This window comes from Ahaetulla prasina, chromosome 2, assembly GCF_028640845.1.
Source record: "Ahaetulla prasina isolate Xishuangbanna chromosome 2, ASM2864084v1, whole genome shotgun sequence".
NCBI lineage: Eukaryota > Metazoa > Chordata > Lepidosauria > Squamata > Colubridae > Ahaetulla > Ahaetulla prasina.
Genome location: NC_080540.1, coordinates 10,791,350 through 10,817,122, shown reverse-complemented (window position 1 = coordinate 10,817,122; position 25,773 = coordinate 10,791,350). Strand labels below are relative to the sequence as shown.

At 44.3% G+C, this 25,773-nt stretch overlaps 1 long non-coding RNA gene across 1 annotated transcript in view; it reads left to right on the top strand.

The window, feature by feature from the left end:
• The window catches only part of LOC131193539 (uncharacterized), a 41,166-nt gene extending 39,782 nt beyond the window's left edge, over nt 1–1,384 (top strand). Inside the window, exon 4 of the long non-coding RNA XR_009153936.1 lies at nt 1,291–1,384. This is a non-coding gene — a long non-coding RNA (uncharacterized LOC131193539). The remainder of the gene's footprint in view (nt 1–1,290) is intronic.
• The last annotated feature ends 24,389 nt before the right edge of the window (nt 1,385–25,773 follow it).

Below are 25,773 nucleotides of genomic sequence, written 5' to 3'. Positions count from 1 at the left end.
CCCGAAGGACTCAGGGCGGTGAACAGGCAAATAAAATACAAACAGAAACATACACCATAATTAAAACAACCCTTAAAAAACTGATTCAAATTTGCCAGAAAATTTAAAATAACATCACACCCCATAAAATTACAGAAATTTAAAACCCATCAAAATTCAATTAAATTTTAAAATTTAGAATTTAAAATCAGGCCAGTCCAGCCATACGAAATAAATAGGTTTTAAGTTTGCGGCGAAAGGTCCTAAGGTCAGGTAGTTGTCGAAGCCCGAGGGGAAGCTCATTCCACAGGGTCGGAGCCCCCACAGAGAAGGCCCTCCCCCTGGGGGCCGCCAGTCGATACTCTTTGGCTGACGGCACCCTGAGGAGTCCCTCTCTGTGGGAACGCACCAGACGCTGGGAGATAGAGGCCGGCAGTAGACGGTCCCGTAAGTAGCCCGGTCCTAAGCCATGGAGCGCTTTAAAGGTGGTAACCAATATCTTGAAGCACACCCGGAAAACAACAGGTAGCCAGTGCAGTCTGCGCAGGATAGGTGTTACGTGGGAGCTCCGAATCGCTCCCTCAATAATCCGCACAGCCGCATTATGGACTAGCTGAATTCTCCGGGTTCTCTTCAAGGGGAGCCCCATGTAGAGAGCATTGCAGTAGTCCAGTAGATCATGTGGCCCTGGGATACAGCAACCATCGTAGATATACCGAGCACTCAAATTTTAATCATGTAACCCTGAGGATCCTGCGATGGTTGTAAGTGGGAGGACTGGTCTTAAGTTACTTTTTTTCAGAGCTGTTGCAACTTCAAACGGTCACTAATTGTAAGTCGAGGGTTACCTGCAAGGAAACAAACTTGTTTACTTACTTAGAATTTTGTTTCTGACATACGCAACTCTCGCTGCCATATAACCAAGTGGGCAGGAATGCAGAGACAGTCTGCTTCTTTCAACAAATGCTAAATGCATACCTTTCGACAAGCATTTACGTGTCTTAAAATTCCCCCTCCGTTTCCTCATAATTAGTAAACATTCTGCCAAGATACACAAATTCATCTGGGTGCCGTAATGTGTGTGTGTGTGCACGATTTGCAGATACACATAACTTGCATTCTTCCGCACTATTTTTTCTTGCCAACATTCCAACCTTTTAACATATTTCTGTTATTCCGATACAAACCTTTAATCGCTCCTTCTAGCATTTCATCTCTTCCGTTACATCCCAAACCATTTCATCACCTTTCTCTCAGAAAAAGAGCTGAGGCACCTCGTTCAAGGGTGGTTTCTTTTTTTCCATTTCTCAGGAATTTACATTCTCACTAACTGGTGAGGCTGATGTGCAACCCATGCGGCCCACGGTTTCAAGTTCGGAAGATATGACACACTTAGAACCACTGGTGGGTTTTCGTTTTTTTTATTTGCATTTATATCCCGCCCTTCTCTGAAGACTCAGGGCGGCTTACACTGTGTTAAGCAATAGTCTTCATCCATTTGTATATTATATACAAAGTCAACTTTTATTGCCCCCAACAATCTGGGTCCTCATTTTACCTACCTTATAAAGAACGGAAGGCTGAGTCAACCTTGGGCCTGGTGGGACTTGAACCTGCAGTAATTGCAAGCAGCTGTGTTAATAACAGATTGTCTTATCAGTTTCAGCAGGTTTCAGCAGGTTCTGACCAGTTCTGGAGAACCGGTTGCGGAAATTTTGAGTAGTTCGGAGAACCGGTAGTAAAAATTCTGACTGGCCCCACCCCATCTATTCTCTGCTTCCCGAGTCCCAGCTGATTGGGAGGAAATGGGGATTTTGCAGTAACCTTCCCCTGGATTGGGGAGGGAATGGAGATTTTACAGTATGCTTCTCCTGCCATGCCCACAGAACCAGTAGTAAAAAAATTTGAAACCCACCACTGACTTAGAACCACTGGTGGGATTTTTCAAGGGAAAGGCAAATTTTGTTCATTTGGTCCAGGGTTTCTCATCCTGCTAGCCATGTTTTGCAGGAGTGAAGGCGTTTACTGTAAGTAGAAATGAAATAGTTGTCTTATCTGGGGGTTTATAGAATCATAAAGATGATATGCAAAATGCCATATTGAGTGGCACCCCCTGTGGTGCACCTCTGGATAACATGCAAGATTGAACTAAACAGACTGTCTTAGGCACTGCTATACTGTCAGGGTTCCAAGTAATACACCCATAGCAAGTAAACCTCTGAGGCAAGTAGGTTTCTCAAAGAGTAGAGTAGAATAGAATAGAATAGAATAGAATTTTATTGGCCAAGTGTGATTGGACACACAAGGAATTTGTCTTGGTGCATATGCTCTCAGTGTACATAAAAGAAAAGATACGTTCATCAAGGTACAACATTTACAACACAATTGATGGTCAATATATTAATATAAATCATAAGGACTGCCAGCAGCAAGTTATAGTCATACAGTCATAAGTGGAAAGACATTGGTGATGGGAACTATGAGACGATTAATAGTAGTGCAGATTCAGTAAATAGTTTGACAGTGTTGAGGGAATTATTTGTTTAGCAGAGTGATGGCGTTTGGGAAAAACCTGTTCTTGTGTCTAGTTGTTCTGGTGTGCAGTGCTCTATAGCGTCGTTTTGAGGGTAGGAGTTGAAACAGTTTATGTCCAGGATGCGACGGGTCTATAAATATTTTCACGGCCCTCTTCTTGATTCGTGCAGTATACAGGTCCTCAATGGAAGGCAAGTTGGTAGCAATTATTTTTTCTGCAGTTCTAATTATCCTCTGAAGTCTGTGTTTTTCTTGTTGGGTTGCAGAACCGAAACAGACAGTTATAGAGGTGCAAATGACAGACTCAATAATTCCTCTATAGAACTGAATCAGCAGCTCCTTGGGCAGTTTGAGCTTACTGAGTTGGCGCAGAAAGAACATTCTTTGTTGTCCTTTTTTAATGATGTTTTTGATGTTAGCTGTCCATTTTAGATCTTGCGATATGATAGAACCTAGAAATTTGAAGGTTTCTACTGTTGATACTGTGTTGTCTAGTATTGTGAGAGGTGGAAGTATGGAAGGGTTTCTCCTAAAGTCTACCACCATTTCTACGGTTTTGAGTGTCTTCAGTTCCAGATTGTTTTGGTTGCACCACAAGGCTAGTCGTTCGACCTCTCGTCTATATGCGGATTTGTCATTGTCTCGAATGAGACCAATCACTGTTGTGTCATCTGCGAACTTCAGTAGCTTAACAGATGGATCATTGGAGATGCAGTCATTGGTATACAGAGAGAAGAGAAGTGGGGAGAGCACACAGCCTTGGGGGCCCCCTGTGCTAATTGTACAGGTATTTGATGTGATCTTGCTTAGCTTCACCTGCTGCTTCCTGTTTGTTAGGAAGCTTGTGATCCACTTACAAGTCTGTTCCGGTACCTGTAGCTGGTTTAGCTTAGTTAGAAGAATGTCTGGAATGATGGTATTGAATGCTGAACTAAAGTCTACAAAAAGGACCCTTGCATAGGTCTTTGGAGACTCAAGATGTTGTAGGATGTAGTGCAGAGCCATATTAACAGCATCATCTGTTGATCTATTTGCTTGGTATGCAAATTGCAAGGACTCTAACAGCGGATCCGTGATGGTTTTCAAGTAGGAAAGCACTAGCCTTTCAAAGGTTTTCATGACTACAGATGTTAGAGCAACTGGTCTGTAGTCATTCAGTTCCTTGATGGTGGGCTTCTTCGGCACTGGGATGATGGTAGAGCGTTTGAAGCAAGAAGGAACATAACACATCTCTAGTGATTTATTGAAAATATGGGTGAAGATGGGGGCCAATTGGTCAGCACAGACTTTTAAGCAAGAAGGAGTTATCTTGTCTGGGCCTGGAGCTTTTCCTGGCTTTTGTCTGTGAAATAGGTCCTGCACTTCCTTTTCTGTGATCACTAGGGGTTGTGAACCCAATGAAATGGGGTCAGTTGTAGGAGGCTTGGCTGTTGTTGGTGTGTCTGAGATGGAGGTTGTGGAGATAGGTGGCTGTAGTTTCCTTTCAAACCTGCAGTAAAACTCATTCAGGTCATCTGCCAGTTGTTGATTACCTTCAGCCGGGGAAGGAGGTTTGCCATAGCCGGTGATATTTTTAAGAGTTTATATTTTTAAGAGTAGCTTTATTGGACAAATTCCTTGTGTGTCCAATCACATTTGGCCAATAAAAAATTCTATTCTATTCTATTCTATTCTATTCTATTCTATTCTATTCTAGTCTAGTCTAGTCTAGTCTAGTCTAGTCTAGTCTAGTCTAGTCTAGTCTAATCTAGTCTATGTATTAACACTGTAGTCTCCTGCTAATGTACCATCACCATACACTAAATAAATAATAAATAAATTCTCTAACAGCCCATGATCCATCAAGGAGACTGTTGAAGTTATATTAAAAATGGACTCTTGGATCTTTTCTCAGTCTGAGAACCAAAGCTTGGTTCCTTAATTCTAATAACCACCAAGATGGCTATCCTCAAATTCAGGCAGATCGTGAAATTCAGAGTGGGCCATTTGAAGAACTGAACTGAAGACCTTTACAGTTCAAAGTAAGTAGCCAGTTCTTCCTTGTGGTCTATCTGATTGTCATCTATAAATAATTGACAAGCGCTTTGACCTAGAGACGAACAGTTTAGATCAGGATTAGAATTAAAGCTTGCTCAAATAATGCATCTCACCAGGATAAAAGTTCCAATCAGCTGTGACAAAAGCAGAAAGCTGAAATAAGCTGTCCTCAAAAGTCTAGCAGTGGGAAATCTGTTAAGAAAATGGTTGATGAAGTGACAGATTTCAGGGCGGGATCCCAAATTATAGAAAAGGAAAATTGCGGCTGTCATCAAATTCACAACTACTAAAAATAAATTGGAAGTTTAAATCCAGATCCCAAGTCAGGGATGGAGAAGCAAGGCTCCTTCTGAAGAACAACTATATCTATCCAGAAAAGGCAACATTTCTAACACTGGATAAATTGTCTAGATTCTTCAAATGAATGTTGGAAATGTAAATGTAAAGAAGGAATTTTTTACCATTTACGGTGGACTAGTGATAAAGCAAAGAAATATTGGAGTAGGATTCACATCTTAACATATAAAGATAAAACCAGAGACTTTTCTTTTGGGGTTTAAGGAATAAAGAACTTGAAAACTTTGACTTTGCTGATTAGATAAATTTGGTGTTATAGAAGTGGCTAGTATGTTTTATTACAGGTAAAATTTGACTTATGACCACAATTGAGCCCAATTTTTTTCTTGCTAAGTGAAACATTTGTTAAGTGTTCCATTTTATGACCTTTTCTGCCACACTTGTTCAGTGCATCCCTGCAGTTGTTAAGTTAGTAACATGATTATTAAGTGAACCTGGCTTTCCTGTTGTCTTTGCTTGTCAGAAGGTCACCAAAGGAGATCCCATGACCCTGGGATACTGCAACCATCATAAATAGGAACCAGTTGCCAAGCGTCTGAACACTACAAGGATGCTGCAGCGGTAGTTAAGTGTGAAAAATGGTCATAAGTCACTTTTTTCAGTTCTGTTGTAACTTTGAATACTCACTGAATGAACTGTTATAAGTCCCGGTGGATAGAGATAGATAGATAGATAGATAGATAGATAGATAGATAGATAGATAGATAGATAGATAGATAGATAGGATAGATGGAGGGATGGATGGGATAGATGGATGGATGAGATAGATAGATAGATAGATAGATAGATAGATAGATAGATAGATAGATAGATAGATAGATAGGATAGATGGAGGGATAGATGGGATAGATGGATGGATGAGATAGATAGATAGATAGATAGATAGATAGATAGATAGATAGATAGATAGGATAGATGGAGAGATGGATGGGATAGATGGATGGATGAGATAGATAGATAGATAGATAGATAGGATAGATGGAGAGATGGATGGGATAGATGGATGGATGAGATAGATAGATAGATAGATAGATAGATAGATAGATAGATAGATAGATGGGATAGATGGATGAATGAGATAGATAGATAGATAGATAGATAGATAGATAGATAGATAGATAGATAGATAGATAGATGGGATAGATAGATAGGATAGATGGAGGGATGGATGGGATAGATGGATGAATGAGATAGATAGATAGATAGATAGATAGATAGATAGATAGATAGATAGATAGATAGATAGAGGGATGGGATGGGATAGATGGATGGATGAGATAGATGGATGGATGAGATAGATGGATGGATGGATGGGATAGATGGATGGATGGGATAGATGATGAGATAGATAGATGATAGATAGATTGATAGAATGAGAATGGTAGATAGATAGATAGATAGATAGATAGATAGATAGATAGATAGATAGATAGATAGGATAGATGGAGGGATGGATGGGATAGATGGATGGATGGATGAGATAGATAGATAGATAGATAGATAGATAGATAGATAGATAGATAGATAGATAGATAGATAGGATAGATGGAGGGATGGATGGGATAGATGGATGGATGAGATAGATAGATAGATAGATAGATAGATAGATAGATAGATAGATAGATGATAGCTAGCTAGCTAGCTAGATGGATGGATGGATGAGATAGATGGATGGAAGAGAGAGAGGGGAGAGAGAGAGAGAGAGAGAAAGAGAGAGAGAATGACAGGATAGAGATGACAGACTGGCTTATATTTAGATTCCAAACAAAGTTTCAGACAATTTTAAACATTTCTACCACTTGTTTGTGGAGTAATACTTCGAAATATAGAGAGAATAAATCCAGAAACTCAGAGTGCAGATTCTCTAGAGAAGAACTTCCAGTGGAGAGCAGCTGTAGAGGCTTCCACTCTAGAATGGCAGCTCCGTTTTGTCTTTGAAATCTTTGCTTCACAGCCTCTCTAGCTTCTCCTTTCTCCAAATCGTTTTTCTTATTGCCGTTTCTAATTTTGGCAACCTATCCCATAGCCATCAACAGCCAACTGTGGTCAGAATAAATTATGTATGTTTGTATATATATATATTTTCTTTTTGTTTCTTTGTTTCTTTTAGGGGAATGATGTTGTTCCTTGCATAATTGATGACTGACAGCATTATGGGACTTACCCAGATTCTTCTGAAGTTGCAAAACGGCAAATGTTTTCAGAAGAAATTATACAAGTAAAGATTTTTGTTTTAATTTCATGCTAACCTTGATTTTTTTAATGATAAAGTCCAACTCTGGGGATACTTTAATCCATGGTCTCTGTGTCTTTGGATGACAGAACAATTATGTCAGAAAAGGGTGAAATTACTCAGAAATAATACTGTATAGCATGAAAAGGTGCATTTGTAAAGCCATTGTGATTCTACCTGAATTTTTTTTAAAAAAAGCATTAAATAAATTGTAGTCCTCGGTTTACGACCATAATGGAACTTGCCCATTATGGTCAGTTGTGACAGTTGTAAAGCAGGTCACCCATGTGACTGACCCAGCGGTAGGTTTGAAATTTTTTTACTACCAGTTCTGTGGGTGTGGCTTGGTGGGCATGGCATGGCTTGGGGGCATGGCTTGGTGAGCATGGCAGGGGAAGGATACTGTAAAATCTCCATTCCCTCCCAAATCCAGTGGAAGGATACTGTAAAATCTCCATTCCAACCCCATACCAGGGGAAGATTATTGCAAAATCCCCATTTAATAATAATAATAATAACAGAGTTGGAAGGGACCTTGGAGGTCTTCTAGTCCAACCCCCTGCCCAGGCAGGAAACCCTACACCATTTCACCATTTCACCTACACTTACACCATGGTTATCCGACATTTTCTTAAAAATTTCCAGTATTGAAGCATTTACAACTTCTGAAGGCAAGTCGTTCCACTTATTAATTGTTCTAACTGTCAGGAAATTTCTCCTTAGTTCTAAGTTGCTTCTTTCCTTGATCAGTTTCCACCCATTGCTTCTTGTTCTACCCTCAGGTGCTTTGGAGAACAGTCCGACTCCCTCTTCTTTGTGGCAACCCCTGAGATATTGGAACACTGCTATCATGTCTTCCGTAGTCCTTCTTTTCATTAAACTAGGCATACCGAGTTCTTGCAACTGTTCTTCATATGTTTTAGCCTCCAGTCCCCTAATCATCTTTGTTGCTCTTCTCTGCACTCTTTCTAGAGTCTCAACATCTTTTTTACATTGTGGCGACCAAAACTGAATGCAGTATTCCAAGTGTGGCCTTACCAAGGCATTATAAAGTGGCACTAACACTTCACGTGTTCTTGATTCTATCCCTCTGTTTATGCAGCCTAGAACTGTGTTGGATTTTTTTGGCAGCTGCTGCACACCGCTGGCTCATATCTAAATGGTTGTCCGCTAGGACTCCAAGATCCCTCTTGAGATTTTCTCCCGATCAGCTGGGAATTGGGAGGCAGAGAATAGATGGGGGCGGAGCCAGTCAGAATTCTTACTACCGGTTCTCCGAACTACTCAAAATTTCCGCTATCAGTTCTCCAGAACTGGTCAGAACCTGCTGAAACCCACCTCTGGACTGACCTGATTTTACTGCCTTTTCTGCAGCAATTGTTAAATGGCCGCTGCTGTCATAAAATGAACCCTGTGGTTATAAAGTGGTCCCATTGTCGCTAATGGAGTATTTTTGCTGAAAACCCCATGTGAATGCTGATTTTTGACCAAAATATTAAAAAAAAATGTGTTCATGTAACCACAAGGATGCTGGAAAGTCAGTTGCTGAGCGCCTGACATGTAGGGAGGGAGCAGCCGATGGAACTGATCAAGGGGAGAAGCAACCTGGAATTGAGGAGAAACTTCCTGACAGTGAGGACAATTAACTAGTGGAACAGCTTTGCCTTCAGACGTCATGGGCACCCCATCACTGGAGGCTTTTAAGAAGAGACTAGACAGTCACTTACATGAAATAATATAGATTCTCCTGCTTGAGCAGAGGGCAGGACTAGAAGACCGCCAAGGTCTCTTCCAGTTCTATTCTGAATTGAATTGAATTGATTTGAACCATGTTGTAAGTGACTTTGGGGCTGACTGTCATGACTTTGAAATAGTCACTAAGTGGACTGGTCGTACGTTGAGGACTACCCATAATGGAGGCTTTAAAGCAGGGATGTCAAACACGCGGCCCCTGGGCTGGATCTGGCCCGTGATAGGCCCAGAGTTGTCCTGCGGGGCCGTCCCAGAGATGGTGAGGGAGCGACCTGTGCTGCCCTGGCCCCAACCCACCCCAGCCCCGCCCACCCAGTTGGCCGCAACGATCAGGCCACACACCCTGCCCCTCCCATGGCAAACAAAATCCTGAAAGGGCTCGCAATGGATTGAGTTTGACATCCCCGCTTTGAAGTGTAAGGAAATAGATATACTGAAAGATTAGAATTAGTAGAAACTTGCTAATTGTATCTTGCAACATACATATGTATGATATATGATGTCTTTGTATACCTGCATGCTGTAATACAATTTCTTTCCTGTGACACTGACATATATAGTATGCGCTTTGTAGTTATAACACAAACATGCCACATTGCCTAACTTCCTGGATTGTTACTGGGGTCCCTTGTGAAGTATCTGGAGTTTGTCAAACTATATGTCCCACCGTTTGATCAGAGCCTTATCTCTCCCCATCCTGCCTAAGAATGTGTCTCATCTTTGATCTTTTGAGTTCCCTCCACTCCAGGGGGCCAAATAGCCAAGTGTGAACACAAAGAAGATGATCAGGAAGAGATAACGCTAAATGGTGCTCATTATGAGGCTCTACCCTACTTCAGGGGATATGCAAGCCAACTTCCAGGATACATAAATCAAAGATGCCAGAATTGGAGGTTTATGACATTCCTAAAGAATATAAAACGGATTCAGATTCCCTCTCTTGTCTGTAGTTCTTCCCTGCATGTATCTTGTATGTGTTTGGAACAGCTAACCATTTAAGCTTGATCAAGATTAAATGCTATTTTACTCAAGCCACTGTTTAAGTTTCTTGTTTGGCATTTACGAGCTTAAACATATTAATATTGGACCTTACAGAAAGATTAGCTACATTAATGGAAGGTGATAGTTTGGCTTAGTGGTTAAGGTTCTAGGCTAAAAACCTGGAGACTCCGAGTTCTTGATTCTTGATTCTTGATTCTTGATTCTTGATTCTTGATGAATGTATCTTTTCTTTTATCTACACTGAGAGCATATGCACCAAGAAAAATTCCTTGTGTGTCCAATCACACTTGGCCAATAAAAAAATCTATTCTATTCTATTCTATTCTATTCTATTCTATTCTATTCTATTCTATTCTATTCTATTCTATTCTATTCTGATCCTGTTTTAGGCATGAAAGTCAGTTGGGTGAGTAAGTCCTTCTCTCTCTCACTCCACAACCACAGGATAAGGTGACAAACTGTTTGGTCAATTCCTGTCGCAACCAACAGATCACCCCTTGGTTGAGGCAAAAAAGTGGACCCTGCCCTTGCAGGAAAATGCTAGGAATAAAATTTAAAAAAAAAATCAGTGGAAGAAATGTGTGTCAAATATCCTTTTTACTCATTTCCTGATGTTCGTATGAGAAGGCAGGGCCTAGTGCAGCTGCAACAGCTTGTCAAAAGAGACATCTCTGCAAATCTTTGTCGAAAATTCTTGCCAAAATTCTGCAAGGATTCTAAATCTGAGAGGATTAGTTTTTTTCTCAGTCCCTATTCCTAATCAACCAACAGACGAGCCATTTCTCTTCTCATGTCCATACGTCTCTCGTTGACCTTTCCGAATTCTCGTCAGAGAGATTTTTGACATTTGGCCTCTTCCAGTTGGCCTCTTCCACCGAGGCCTCGTGTTTATATCTCCACCGCACTGAAAAGTGATTTAAAAAGTGGCCAGATTCAGAGAAAGGAGTCTGGGTTTTTTTTTTTTGGTGTTCCTTTCAAACTCAGGCAGCACCGCTGCATTCCAGGGAGGCAGTGAAGATACCGAACTGTTGATCCTTCAAATGCCTGTGAAAATGTCCAGAAAATTTCACTCAGCCTTAAAGGAACCTTCATCTTCAATCAAGATGTTGCTTGTTCACCTTTGACACCAGCCAGCCAGGAAAGGAAAGGAAAAATGGTGTGGGGATTAAAAAAAAGAAAACTCAGATGGGGCAGTTTTTGAAATGGGGAATGCTGGGTTGTGTTTTTTTCTGAAGTTTGTCTTCTAAACGGAGTTTAAAAAGGAATTTGCCTTCTAAAAAATATCCAAAGTCATGTGGAGAGTTAATATCCTCCTTCACTGCTTCCCTGTTTAAAAAGCTTCCTCCAGTTGTTATTAGCCTACATAGGGTGTTTCAAACAATATCAGCGACAGTCCTCGATTTACAACCAAAATTGGGACCAGAATTTCCATTGTTAAGCAAGCAATAGCAATAGCACTTAGCCTTATATACCGCTTCATACTGCTTTTACAGCCCTCTCTAAGGGGTTTACAGAGTCAGCATTATTGCCCCCAACAATCTGGGTCCTCATTTTACCAACCTCGGAAGGGTGGAAGGCTGAGTCAACCTCGAGCAGGTTAGAATTGAACTGCCCAAATGAAGACAGCCAGCAGTCAGCAGAAGTAGCCTGTAATACTGCATTCTAACCACCGCGCCACCACGGCTCTAAGCAAGGCTGTTACTATTTATTTTATTTTATTTTTATTTACATTTATATCCCGCCCTTCTCCGAAGACTCAGGGTGGCTTACAGTGTGTAAGGCAATAGTCTCATTCTATTTGTATATTTACAAAGTCAACTTATTGCCCCCCCAACAATCTGGGTCCTCATTTTACCTACCTTATAAAGGATGGAAGGCTGAGTCAACCTTGGGCCTGGTGGGATTCGAGCCTGCAGTAATTGCAGGCTGCTGTGTTTTAATAACAGGCTATCTTACAGCCTGAGCCACCACGGCCCTAAGTGCACCCAATTTTATGACCTTTTTTTGGCACAATTAATAATTGTTTTTTTTTTTTTTTTTTGCAAAATTTTTTTATTTTTCCATAATAATTCCCACAATTTGACCAGTGTACAATACAATCACTTATCCAACAATCAGTCCTATACTCAAATTATACTCAGTCAGGGCTGCTCGACTGCCACTCCCCCCTTTAATCCTTTCTTCCCTTCTCATCCTTCTTAAACTTCTTCACCACCTTCTCCTCGCTTTCCTACTTCCCCTCCTCTTTCCCACTTCTCACTACCATCCTTTCTAACCCTCTATCTCCTTCTTCTCCTCCTCCTATCCTTTCTTCTCCCTTCCTTCTTTCCTCCCTACCCACCTACCTACCTACTTTCTTCCTTCTTTACTCCTCTTTCCTTACCCTTTCCCTTCGGGAGTGTTTGCCGAGCAGTCCCGACATTACACCATTCCAACTTGTTTAATTCTACCATTATTCCTGTACAATGGCAACCAATCAATTTATAGTCTTCCCTTCCCACCTCCTTCCCCGAGACTTCCCAGAACAGAATACAGGGTATTGTAACTAACAAACATAATCTAAAATATAACATAAAACATATTCCATTTCACACCATCACACTATCAATTCCCTTCTTTCTTAAACTAATACATAATAATTCCTAACTTCACTCAAAAACTAATTGATATTTTTTAATCTGATACTTATTTTGAATATAATCAATCCACTTCCTCCATTCCAATATATATTTTTCTTGTGTACAGTCTTTCAAGTAGGCAGAAATTTTTGCCATTTCTGCTAAATTTGATACTTTACTAATCCATTCTCCAATTGTAGGTAAGTCTTCTTTCTTCCAATATTGTGCAATCAATAATCTTGCAGCAGTTATTAAATTCAGAATCAGTTTTGTCTCTATAACAGTGCAATCTGAGATTATTCCTAATAAAAAGAACTGTGGAACAAACTTGATCTTCTTTTTCAAAATGTTCTGCATAATCCACCATATTTTTGAAGCACCAGCCGCAAATCATATCTTTCTTTGGGCCTTGCTCCTCCCACTGTTTCCGTCTTGGTAATAGCAGATTGAACCTGTTGAGCCTTTTCTTCTTGTTCCTTGCGTTTGACAGCTGCTCTTGTCATCCTTGGCTCTTCCAAAAGAGCCAAAAAAGACAATTAATAATTGTTAATAAAAATGGTGACAATTCACAAAGATTATTAGGTGCAGACAGACATACATACTATTTCAAGTTAAGTGAATCTGTCTTCCCCATTGACTTTGCTTGTCAGAAAGTCACAAAACCTGATCACAAACTTCCGGAATGTGATTACGTGACCCCAGGGATTCTGCAATGGTCAGAAGTATGAAAACAATTGTAAGCGACTTTTTTCAGTGCTCTTGTGTAGGAAGTTAGCATCCACCCTTCTCCTAGAAGAATGAAATATTCTATGAAATATTAAAAAGGCAGAATATTATATTTCCCCGGATGAGAAATGGAGAAACATGGTTTTTAAGCAGGAAGCAGACTCACTCTTGATAGCTCCCACCCTCCTCAATAGCCCACAGCAGATGTCCCCACATAAGAGATAGCTAGGTCTATTCATAAGCAAATACCCTCACCCAAAATCCAACAAAGGTAGGATTAGCCCTCTACCAATCTAGCAAAAGAACTCACTACATGGCACCCGGGGAGATTACATCACCCAGCAAGGCTCAACCAAGTCTGGGACTCAAAAGACAACTTACAAAGTTACCCCTGCATGGCCCCATGGGAGTCTGACAACCAATCAGAATACAAGCTCAAATTCAAAGCGCAACAGAGGGTATAAATCTCTCTCTCTCTCTCTCTCTCTCTCACCCATGAGCCTTTTTTGCCCAGGACCTCAAAACCATGTGGTCCTATCCACCATTAAACCATCATTCCAACCAGCCACCATGTTTCCAGTGTCTCTTTCCCCACTTGGAACTGAACCCAGATGGACATTTCTTCCAACACTTGTAACTTCGAACGGTCACTGAATGAATTGTTGCAAGTCAAGGACTTATCTGTATTGGGTGCACCCAGAAAAAGGGTTAATGCAGCGACTGGGTTAAACGTCTCGCACAAACTCTGCCATTGTCGTACTAGCCTCAAGTCATTCTAAAGACGTTCCCTGGAGGAAGCTCTCCTAGCCAGGGATGGGCTTCAAAAATTTTAGCAAGGGGTTCTCTGCCCGGTTGTTGGGTGGGCGTGGCCATGGTGGGTGTGGCCTAGTCAGCCTCCTGCACCATGGCGTGGGGGGGCATTTTTGCCCTCCTCGGACTACGGAGGCTTTCCTTGAGCCTCTGGGAAGGCGAAAACTGCCTCCCCAGGCTCCAAAGGCTCTCTGGAGGCCGGAAACGGCCTCATTTCCAGCCTTCCCAACCTTCCGGTAGGCCCATTTTTTGCCCTCCCAGAGCCTCTGTGCGCGCTCTGAACTTATCTGCATCCAAAACGGGCCGCGTGGGGACTCCTGGGAGGTTCAGGGTGGGGTGGGAGGAGCAGGGTGGAGTGGGTGGGGCCAGACAGGAGTGGGCTTTGGGGGGGGTTCTCCAAACCTCACAGAATCTTAGCTAGGGGTTCTCCCGAATCCCCAGCAGCCCACCCCTGCTCCTATCTCACATAAGGAAGTTGTCCACAAGCTCCTTCAAAGACAAAGCGAACGCCCCCCCCCCCCCCGGAACCCCCTGAATGTAAAAAAAAAACAACCAACACATTCAGGCAACAACTGCCTTGCAGCTTCAAATGCAGCTTTGTCGGACTGGTTGTGAGTTTGACCCATAGAGGGAGCCTCTCCTGCCTTAGGAAAGCTGTCACGGTTCATGTGCGTCAGCGACGCTTCGTCTCTCCCTTCCTTGGGTGTCCGCCAGGCATGCGCAGCCTCTTGGGTTCAGTAACAGTCAACATTAGTCCGGCTCCACCAATTCCTGACTCTTCTTGGAAAGACTCAGGCTATGACTGCTCCCAAAGGCCCAAGCCAGGAATGCTGGCTTAAAAGTCCATTTCCCCTACAGTGGGGGTATCCCCCGAAAGGGGAACGCAGAAGCCTCGGACAGTTATCAGACAGCTGGCCGAAACCAATAAAAGATGAGATTTCCCTCCGGGTTTTCTCAAGTCGGTGTCTCTCTGAGGGACACGGTTGGCCTTCCAGGAAGCTGACGATGAGCAAGGAAAAGGTCATTCGGCAACAACCGTCTGGACAAACAGAAAACAGCTTGCTCCCCTGTCACCCGGTGGCCTTGCTGTTGCCATGGAAACAGGCTTGGAAACTGGTGGGCTTCGGCTGCGGACATTTTCCCTCAAGACCGAAAGTCTTTGTTGAGGGTCCTCTTATATCCTCACTTCTTCTGGATGAAATACACTTAATCCTATCTACATGTAGTCCTCGACTTACAACAGTTCATCTTGACATCGTTCGCAGTTCCAACGGCACTGAAAAAAGTTACTTAGGACCGTTTTTTCACACTTAATGACCGTTGCGGCATCCCCACGGTCACGTGATCAAAATACAGACGCTTGGCAAATGACTCGTATTGATGATGGTCGCGGTGCCCCGGGGTCATGTGATCCCCTTTGGTAATCTTTGGACAAGCAAAGTCAATGGGGAAGCCAGATTCACTTAACTGTGCTACTAAATTAACAGCTGAAGTGATTTACTTACAACTGTGGCAAGAAAGGTCATTAAATGGGGCAAAAGTATCTAAAAAAGGTCGCATTTAGCAACAGAAATTTAACGCTGAGGCCACTTGGAAGTTTATTGGTGTCCTTGGGGGTCACCTGAGTAGTGCAAATAGAATAGAATAGAATAGAATAGAATAGAATAGAATAGAATAGAATAGAATTTTTATTGGCCAAGTGTGATTGGACACACAAGGAATTGACTGGACACACAAGAAATGCACAGATAAACCGCCAAGTGGCCTCAAGGACTCTCTAAAAGAATGCAAATGACCAGCTGCCTGCAAGGAATATAAATCCTTCCATTCCCCATCATCCAGTCAGAGCTGAAGAAGCTTCCTAGATGAGAAGCGTCTTTGAGGAAAAACCAGAAACTCGAGTTTGTTCTTGAAAAAAAAGCTCCTTTGGAACAAAAGGCAGGAAAGATTATGAAAAAGCTGCTTGATACCAAGCTCCTGAGGATCCATTCAGATTGTAGCAGGAGATAAATTTAATAAATCAAAGAATTGCAATAAATCAAAGAAGTGTGTAGAGCAGGGGTCTCCAACCTTGGCAACTTGCAGACTTGTGGACTTCAACTCCCAGAGTTCCTCAGCCAGCTGGCTGAGGAACTCTGGGAGTTGAAGTCCACAAGTCTGCAAGTTGCCAAGGTTGAAGACCCCTGGTGTAGAGCAAGGTTTCTCAACCTTAGCAGCTTTAAGAAGTGTGGACTCCAACTCCCAGAATCCTCTCGCCAGCTTTTAGATATACCCAGGGGTGGGATTCTACCAGTTTGGACCGGTTCGGGCAAACTGGTAGCTCCGATAATCAGCTGGGAGCGAACCGGTTGATCCCCATGATCAGATGGGCCCACCCACCCGCCTGCGCTATTTTCCTAAACCTTTATCTTCTCAGCTGATTTGTGTGGTAGAGCGGATTGCCGCGCAAATCGGCTGTGTTACTCCTCCAAAGAAAGCAGGAAGTGAAGATTTCTTCAAACCGCACATGCGCGGGCGGGCGCAAAGCACATACACGCGTGCAAATCACACAATCACGGAACCAGTTGTTAAAACGGGAGGATTCCACCACTGGACAGACCACATAGGTAGAAACAGAGATAAAATCTGTTTGTGTGGTCGCTAGATAGATAATCTGGACTGAATCCAAAACCCGAGGGATCGGTATGAAATGAAGGCTGTTGAGGCTGTTTGGTTATAACAAACGAGTGAATGAGGATCACATTGCAAAATAAATACATGATGGAAGAGTGAAAGGCTCAGCAGGAATGGAAATAAGCTTGAGAACATCTTGAATAGATGAAGCAGAAAAAGAGAGAGGGGTGCTGAGCTTAAAAAGCAAAAGGTGAGTTATGAAGCAACAAATGGAATGCAGTTGAACTTTGAAGAACAGATAGGTAGGAAAAGTTGAGTGAATTAAATGGGCTTAATTAATCGGTTTAATTAGGTTTCTTCTTCATTGTCTTATCTCTGGCTTTATTTTCTTCAGCTTCAGAATCAGAATCGGAATAGAACTGGAAGGGACCTTTGAGGTCTTCTAATCCAGCCCCCTGGTCAAGCAGGAGACCCTCTACCACAGGGGTTCCCAACTTTTTCTATACCCTGCACCCCTAGAACAGTTCTGATAAATTCTCGCACCCCTTATAAAAATAAATAATTATTATTAAGTGAATATAATTGGCATAAAATTATGCATGTACACCAGGGGTAAACCTTTTTATACCTACCGCCCACTTTTGTATCTCTGTTAGTAGTAAAATTTTCTAACCGCCCACCAGTTCCACAGTAATGCGCCGTGTATCGTCTGTGCATGCCTCTCGCACATCGTGGATTGGGTTTGGGGGGGGACGCCGTCTACCAGCTCTGCTTGTCTGTTACAGCTGGGTGGTGTGGGGGGGAGATGCGCGAGCTATTCTGGGACGAGGCTCTTTTTTATTTGCGGTTGCACTATTGCGCCATTTAGTTTCACTTATGTAACATGAACTAAACTTATGCGCAGGTGATACAAATAGTATATTTTCAGAAATTTAAATGGTCACGGATAATTTTATGAAAACCTAATGAAAATGTTTTTAAATGCTATGAATTTTTTTTTTAAAGTCAATTAAATTGGGCCTCTGGTGGCTCAGACTGCTAAGACAGTCTGTTATTAACACAGCTGCTTGCAATTACTGCAGGTTCAAGTCCCACCAGGCCCAAGGTTGACTCAGCCTTCCATCCTTTATAAGGTAGGTAAAATGAGGACCCAGATTGTTGGGGGCAATAAGTTGACTTTGTATATAAATATACAAATGGATGAAGACTATTGCTTGACATAGTGTAAGCCGCCCTGAGTCTTCGGAGAAGGGCGGGATATAAATGCAAATTAAAAAAAAAAAAGGAAAGTGCTTCAGTATCGGACAAAACCCCTACCGCCCACCATGAAAGCTGGAACGCCCACTAGTGGGTGGTAGGGACCAGGTTGACTACCACTGATATACACTATAATTTTGAAACTTCTAAACCCAAGTTTTCGCACCCCCTGGAATATCATCTCACACCCCCAGGAGGTGTGTAGCATCCCAGACTGGGAACCCCTGCTCTACCATTTCATCCATGTGACTGTTCAGTCTCTTCTCAAAAACCTCCAGTGATGGAGCGCCCACAACTTTTAAAGGCAAGTTGTTCCACTGGTTAATTTTCCTCACTGTTAGGAAGTTTCTCCTTAATTCTCTGAAAATGGCCCCTTTGCCAACTTCCGGTCCTACCATTTCTGGCATCTGGAGTGCCTTGGGGGGGTGGGAGGGCCGTTTTTGCACTCTCCAGACTCCTAGAGTGGCTCTGGAGGCTATGGACAGCAAAAAAGGAGCTTTTTAGTCCCCCTGGAAATTGGCATATGGGCTGTTTCTGGCCCCCTGAAGGGCCTCTGGGGGGTGGGGAAGGCCATTTTCCCCATTCCCAGACTCCTAGAGAGGCTCTGGAGGCTGGGGACAGCAAAAAACGGGCCTATCGGGCCATCGCATGCCAGGAGCTGGGGGAGTGTGGGGGTCACGCATGTGCAGGGGCAGGGCGCATAGAATTATGGGTGTGGGCACGTGCACACTTGACCCCCCCTCCCCCCTCCTGTCATACAATGGCAAAAAGGTTAGCCATCACTGGTATAGGTGGTGCCCAGCTCAACAGTAGCAATTGTGAAAAGAATCTTGGAATCCTAGTGGACAATCACTTAAATATGAGCCAGCAGTGTGCTGCAGCTGCCAAAAAAACCAAGGCAGTTCTAGGCTGCATAAGCATAGGAATGGAATCAAGATCACGTGAAGTGTTAATATCACTTTATAATGTCTTGGAATACTGCATCAGTGTCAGGGTTCCAAGTAACACCCCCAAGGAAAAAAGACTCCGAGACTTGAGTTTCCTCAAAGTTCCATTTTATTAGAGATGTCATATTGGCACATCTGGGAAAAACCGAATTTTGAAAGTTTCTAGGTTTTCCCCACCCAAAAGAAAGTTCAAGTCCCTGCCCAGCACCCATATGTCCATCACATGATCCAATCAGACACCATCCAAAACTGGAGATGCCTCCCAGTCACCTCTTCTCAGCTGGAGGGCAAGGTGGCCTTGACTCTTGGAGAAAAGAATGTTATTTTGACTATATATTACCAGGGATGGGCTTCAAATATTTTAGCAAGGGGTTCTCTGCCCGGTTGCTGGGTGGGCGTGGCCATGGTGGGTGTGGCCTAGTCAGCCTCCTGCACCACGGCAGGGGGGGGCATTTTTGCTCTCCCTGAGCTCCGGAGGCTTTCCTTGAGCCTCCAGGAGGGCAAAAATGGCTCCCCCAGGCTCTGGAGGCCCATTTCCGGTCTTCCTGAACTTCCAGTAGGCTCGTTTTCACCCTCCCCAAGCCTCCACGTGCACTCTGCACTTACTTGCATCCAAAAGAGGTTTCGTGGGGATTCCTGGGAGGGGCGAGGTGGGCGAGGCCAGCCAGGAGTGGGATATAATAATAATAACAACAGAGTTGGAAGGGACCTTGGAGGCCTTCTAGTCCAACCCCCTGCCCAGGCAGGAAACCCTACATCATCTCAGATAGATGGTTATCCAACATTTTCTTAAAAATTTCCAGTGTTGGAGCATTCACAACTTCTGCAGGCAAGTCGTTCCACTTATTAATTGTTCTAACTGTCAGGAAATTTCTCCTTAGTTCTAAGTTGCTTCTTTCTTTGATCAGTTTCCACCCATTGCTTCTTGTTCTACCCTCAGGTGCTTTGGAGAATAGTTTGACTCCCTCTTCTTTGTGGCAACCCCTGAGATATTGGAACACTGCTATCATGTCTCCCCTAGTCCTTCTTTTCATTAAACTAGACATACCCAGTTCCTGCAATCGTTCTTCATATGTTTTAGCCTCCAGTCCCCTAATCATCTTTTTTGCTCTTCTCTGCACTCTTTCTAGAGTCTCCACATCTTTTTTACATCGTGGCGACCAAAACTGGATGCAATATTCCAAGTGTGGCCTTACCAAGGCATTATCCCACCTCTGTACATCCCACCTCTGCATACTCTATTCAATCCCCCCTCCAATTTTCTCACAGTAGAAAATGTGACGGCCCTGAAGGCCCAAATATAAAAGATGGCTTCCAGCTCTGACATTCAGTTTTGGTCGCCACGATGTAAAAAAGATGTTGAGACTCTAGAAAGAGTGCAGAGAAGAGCAACAAAGATGATTAAGGGGCTAGAGGCTAAAACATATGAAGAAGGGTTGCAGGAACTGGGTATGTCTAGTTTAATGAAAAGAAGGACTAGGGGAGACATGATAGCAGTGTTCCAATATCTCAGGAGCTGCCACAAAGAAGACAAAGTCAAGCTATTCACCAAAGTACCTGGAGGCCCTGAGGAGGCCGAAAACAGCCCGTTTACCAACTTCCGGTGGGACCGGAAGGCCCGTTTTTTGCTTTTCTCAGGCTCCAGAGCCTTTCTAGGAGCCTTGGGAGGACCAAAATGGCCTTCCACACACCCCGGAGGTCTTCTGAAGGCCAGAAATAGCTGGTTTGCCAACTTCCTGTGGGACTGGAAGTTGGCAAATGGGCCATTTCCAGCCTCCGGAGGGCCTCTGCGGGGGGGAAGTCCATTTTGCTCTCTCCCTGGCTTCTAGAGAGGCTCTGGAGCAGGAGGAGAGCAAAAAACAGGCCTACCCCATCCCCACCAGGCCCTCCAGAGGTGGGAAACAGCCTGTTTCCCTATTGCAGGCGGGCCTAGAAGGCCTGAAAATCAGCTGACTGGTGTATGCACATGCGCCGGGGCTGAGCCTGCATGCCCACCAATATGGCTATGCGTGCCACCTGTGGCACGTGTAGCATAGGTTTGCCATCACGGCTCTAGAAGTTGTGAATGTTCCAACACTGAAAGTTTTAAAGAAGAGCTAGAACAACTATTGGTCTGAAATGGTATAGGGTTTCCTGCCTGAGCTGGGGGTTGGACTAGAAGACTTCCAAGGTCCCTTCCAACTCTGTTTTTCTGTTCTGTTATTTTTGTGTGAACTAAGGAGGAACGTATCTAAGATGTCTTGGCCTGGGTTCAAGTCCCTCTTTTCTGACCATTGGTTTGGTAGTAGATCTTCCTCCTGACCTTCAAGGTTGTTCCCTTTTTCTTGTACACCTTTTGATCGTACAGTTCTCTGCATTAAATATATAAAGTATGAATCAAGAACAAACAATAGTGTGCCCCTGGGCATGTCTAAAGTACTTTTCCTATTCCAAGAATAACCAAGATAAATATGAGGTTTACAGAGCTTTCAGTAGCAAAGAGGAACAGTCCATCATATTCTTAAACATTGGCCTCTTCTTAAACTTTGGGTTCCATCCTGCCTTGTCAAGATCCCCACCGCTCCCCTCCCCAATTCTTACGGCCCCCCCCTTCCCTTTCCAGCCTGTAAGTGAACTTTCCCTTTCTCACACTCTTGTTTTCTTGCTCGCCTTTTCCCTGAAGGCCCGTAGACGTATTTTTATCCATGACTTCAGCTCCTGTTGTATATTCCTGGGATCTGGAACTAGAGAAAGCATTCCGGGTCCAGCTGACAAGATTCCAGTTGGATCTATGTCCCTGATGAAAAGCGGAGAGCATCAATGCATCGGCCGAGCCCGAGAAGTCTGGAGAACCTACCCAAAGTTAGATTAGTGTATGGTCGGAGGCTCCATACGATGTCTTTGGAAAACCCCTCAGGGTTTGGAGAGGAGAAATTGGAAAGTTGGACGCTTGAGTTCTCTTGATGTCGGTAATGAAATAAGAACATTCAGGAGGGAGTGAAATGGAGGATGAAAGGAGGTTATTATTCAGGATTTTTCCCCCCCAGAGATTGCTTTTCCAAATTTGTTTCCTTGGACTTTGCATCACTTCAGCCCCCTCCCTGCTAATAATTATCACTGCCCCACTAATACTACCTTCCTTTTCTCCGGTTTATAAGATGATCGAGTCAGAAGACTGCCGGTTCACAGGCCCCCAAATCTCTGGGTTGACCTCTTTCTTTGGCCAAAGCAAACGCCACATTCTTTCAAGGGCAATTTTTGGAAAGGCTGCCACTGGGGACAGAGGAACCCTTTCTCCATCTTCACTCAGGCCTTTCTTCTCCTCACCCTATAGAGAGCCAAACTGGAGACCCAGCCGAGCCCGCGCCGGACAGGATGGGCCCATAGGAAAATGCAAACTTGGCTTCTGCCCATGCCAGGTGTCTGATTTATTTTCCAAATTTGCACGGCATCAGGATCTTGCCAAGTATTCGGTCCAGGTGAGGGGAACAAGGAAGGAACTCATGGCATCTACTGAGGAACTGCCTTTAGGGAAATAACTTTAGGTTAAAAAAAATTACCAATACAAGTAGCGCTCGACTTATGATCACAATTGGGCCCCGAAATTTCTATTGCTAAATGAGACATTTGTTAAGTGAGTTTGGTCCCATTTTACAACCTTGCTTACGACAGCTGTTAAGTGAATCCATGTGGTTGTTAAGTCAACAACACGATTGTTAAATGAATCTGGCTTCCTCATGGACTTTGCTCATCAGAAGGTCACAAAAGGGGATCACGTGACCCCCCCTCCGGGACACTACAACTGTCATAAATTATGAGCCAGTGGATCAGCATCTGAGTTTGGATCGTGTGACCATGGTGTGGCCGTGGTGGCTCAAGGCTGAAAGCTGGAACGCCCACTAGTGGGTGGTAGGGACCAGGTTGACTCCCACTGATATACACTATAATTTTGAAACTTCTAAACCCAAGTTTTCGCACCCCCTGGAATAACATCTCACACCCCCAGGAGGTGTGTAGAATCCCAAACTGGGAACCCCTGCTCTACCATTTCATACATGTGACTGTTCAGTCTCTTCTCAAAAACCTCCAGTGATGGAGCACCCACAACTTTTAAAGGCAAGCTGTTCCACTGGTTAATTGTCCTCACTGTTAGGAAGTTTCTCCTTAATTCTCTGAAAATGGCCCCTTTGCCAGCTTCCGGTCCTACCATTTCAGGCATCTGGAGTGCCTTGGGGGGGGTGGGGAGGCCGTTTTTGCACTCCCCAGACTCCTAGAGAGGCTCTGAAGGCTATGGTCAGCAAAAAAGGAGCCTTTCAGTCCCCCCGGAAATTGGCATATGGGCTGTTTCTGGCCCCCTGGAGGGCCTCTGGGGGGTGGGGAAGGCCGTTTTCCCCATTCCCAGACTCCTAGAGAGGCTCTGGAGGCTGGGGACAGCAAAAAATGGGCCTATTGGGCCATCACATGCCAGGAGCTGGGGGAGTGTGGGGGTCACGCATGTGTGGGGGCAGGGCGCATAGAATTATGGGTGTGGGCACGTGCACACTTGACCCCCCTCCCCCCTCCTGTCATACAATGGCAAAAAGGTTAGCCATCACTGGTATAGGTGGTTCCCAGCTCAGGCCGTGGTAGCTCAGGCTGTAAGAAGCCTGTTATTAAAACACAGCTGCCTACAATTACTGCAGGTTCTAGTCCCACCAGGTCCAAGGTTGACTCAGCCTTCCATCCTTTATAAGGTAGGTAAAATGAGGACCAGATTGTTGGGGGGGGGCAATAAGTTGACTTTGTAAATATACAAATAGGATGAGACTATTGCCTTACACACTGTAAGCCGCCCTGAGTCTTCGGAGAAGGGCGGGATATAAATGTAAAAAACAAACAAAAACAACAACATGAGGATGCCGCAACGGTCGTAAGTGTGAAAAATGGTTGTAAATGCCTTTTTTCAGGGCCGTTGTAACTTCGAATGGTCACTAAATGAACTGTTGTTAGTCGTGGACTATCTGTAGTTTTATGTTGGCTGGGTGTTCAAAGTACATCAATTCCCTTCTGTCAATTCATTGAAGCAACGGAGCAGGCTATGGGAAAGGGGGCTAGATGGGAAAGGGGGCACCTACTAAAGTCTTTTTTTCTAATTATTATTTTAGGGGTTAGCAAATATAGAGGGAAGAGCGAATGGCCTTGAAGGAGAGGAGGGAGAACTACCCCACAACCAATGGTCGGAGAAGAGAGTCTTGAGTCTTGAGTCAAGAACAGGGGTATCAAAATTAATTTCATTGTGGGCTAAATCAGGATTGTGTTTGACCTCAGGGGGTGGGGCAGCGGTGGGTTTCAAAATTGTTTAGTACCGGTTCTGTGGGTGTGGCTTGGTGGGCGTGGCTTGGCTTGGTGGGCGTGGCTTGGTGGGCGTGACATGGGAAGGATACTGTAAAATCTCCATTCCCTCCCCAATCCAGGGGAAGGTTACTGCAAAATCCCCATTTCCTCCCGATCATCTGGGACTCGGGAGACAGAAAATAGATGGGGGCGGGGCCAGTCAGAATTTTTACTACTGGCTCTCCAAACTACTCAAAATTTCCACTACCGGTTCTCCAGAACTGGTCAGAACCTGCTGAAACCCACCTCTGGGGTTTCAAAATTTACTATCGGTAAGCTATTGAAGCCCAGTAGTGGGTTTCAAAATTTACTATTGGTTCTGTGGGTGTGGCATGGTGGGCGTGGCAGGGGAAAGATACTGTAAAATCTCCATTCCCATCCTATTCCAGGGGAAGGATACTGTAAATTGTCCATTCCTTCCCCAATCCAGGGAAAGGTTACTGCAAAATCCCCATTTCCTCTTAATCAGCTGGGACTCAGGAGGCAAAGAATAGATGGGACTGGGGCCAGTCAGAATTCTTACTCCCAGTTCTCCAAACGACTCAAAATTTCCTCTACCGGTTCTCCAGAACTGGTCAGAACCTCCTGAAACCCATCTCTGGTGTGGCCAACTAAACGTTACTTGTGTTGGGATGCCAGAGGGGTGAAATCCAGCAGGTTCTGACCGGTTCTGGAGAACCGGTAGCGGAAAGTTTGAGTAGTTTGGAAAACCGGCAAATACCACCTCTGGCTGGCCCCAGAGTGGGTTGGGAATAGAGATTTTGCAATATCCTGCCCCCAGGAGTGAGGTGGGAATGGGGATTTTGCAGTATCCTTCCCCTGGAGTGGGGTGGGAATGGGGGTTTTGTAGTATCCTTCCCCTGCCATGTCCACCAAGCCACACCATGCCCACCAAGCCACGCCCACAGAACCGGTAGTAAAAAAATTTGGATTTTACCACTGGGATGCCTGTAGTGGCCCAAGCACTCTTCCCGTGAAAATGGATTCCCGTGAAAATGGACCCTCCTGAGCTCCATTTTCGCTGGCAGAGGGATGCAGGAGGCCAGTCCTTCACTGTTTCCAGGGCAACCCAAAGGCCAGACCTAACACCCCTGGTCAAGAAAGTAACTTGAGAAAATCTTTCAGACAATCAGCATCCCCTCCTCTTCCTGGAGCCCATTATGACATGGAGCATCAGCCACAGCCGGCCCGGGCCAATGTCTCAGGGCAGAGAAAAAGTCATGCACCTCCCTGAGCGACCGAGGTCTGCACAGAACCAAGAAGCGCCAGAACAAGCGCCCATGAGATGAGACGCAAGTGCAGGGGCGCTTCCCTCCCACTCTGGAATATGAAGTGAGTCTCCATCCCTGCCGTCACCCTTACCTTCTCAGGCCATGCAGGCAGTGACTGGGAGGGGAGGGTGAGGGGTGGAGCCTGCCAGCCAACAGGGAGCCACAGCAGGGGGATGAAAGAACCGCATGTGGCTCTGAAGCCGCAGGTTGCCAACACCCAAACTAAGATGATTAAAGGTCTGGAGACTAAAACATATGAAAAACGGTTGCAGGAACTGGGTATG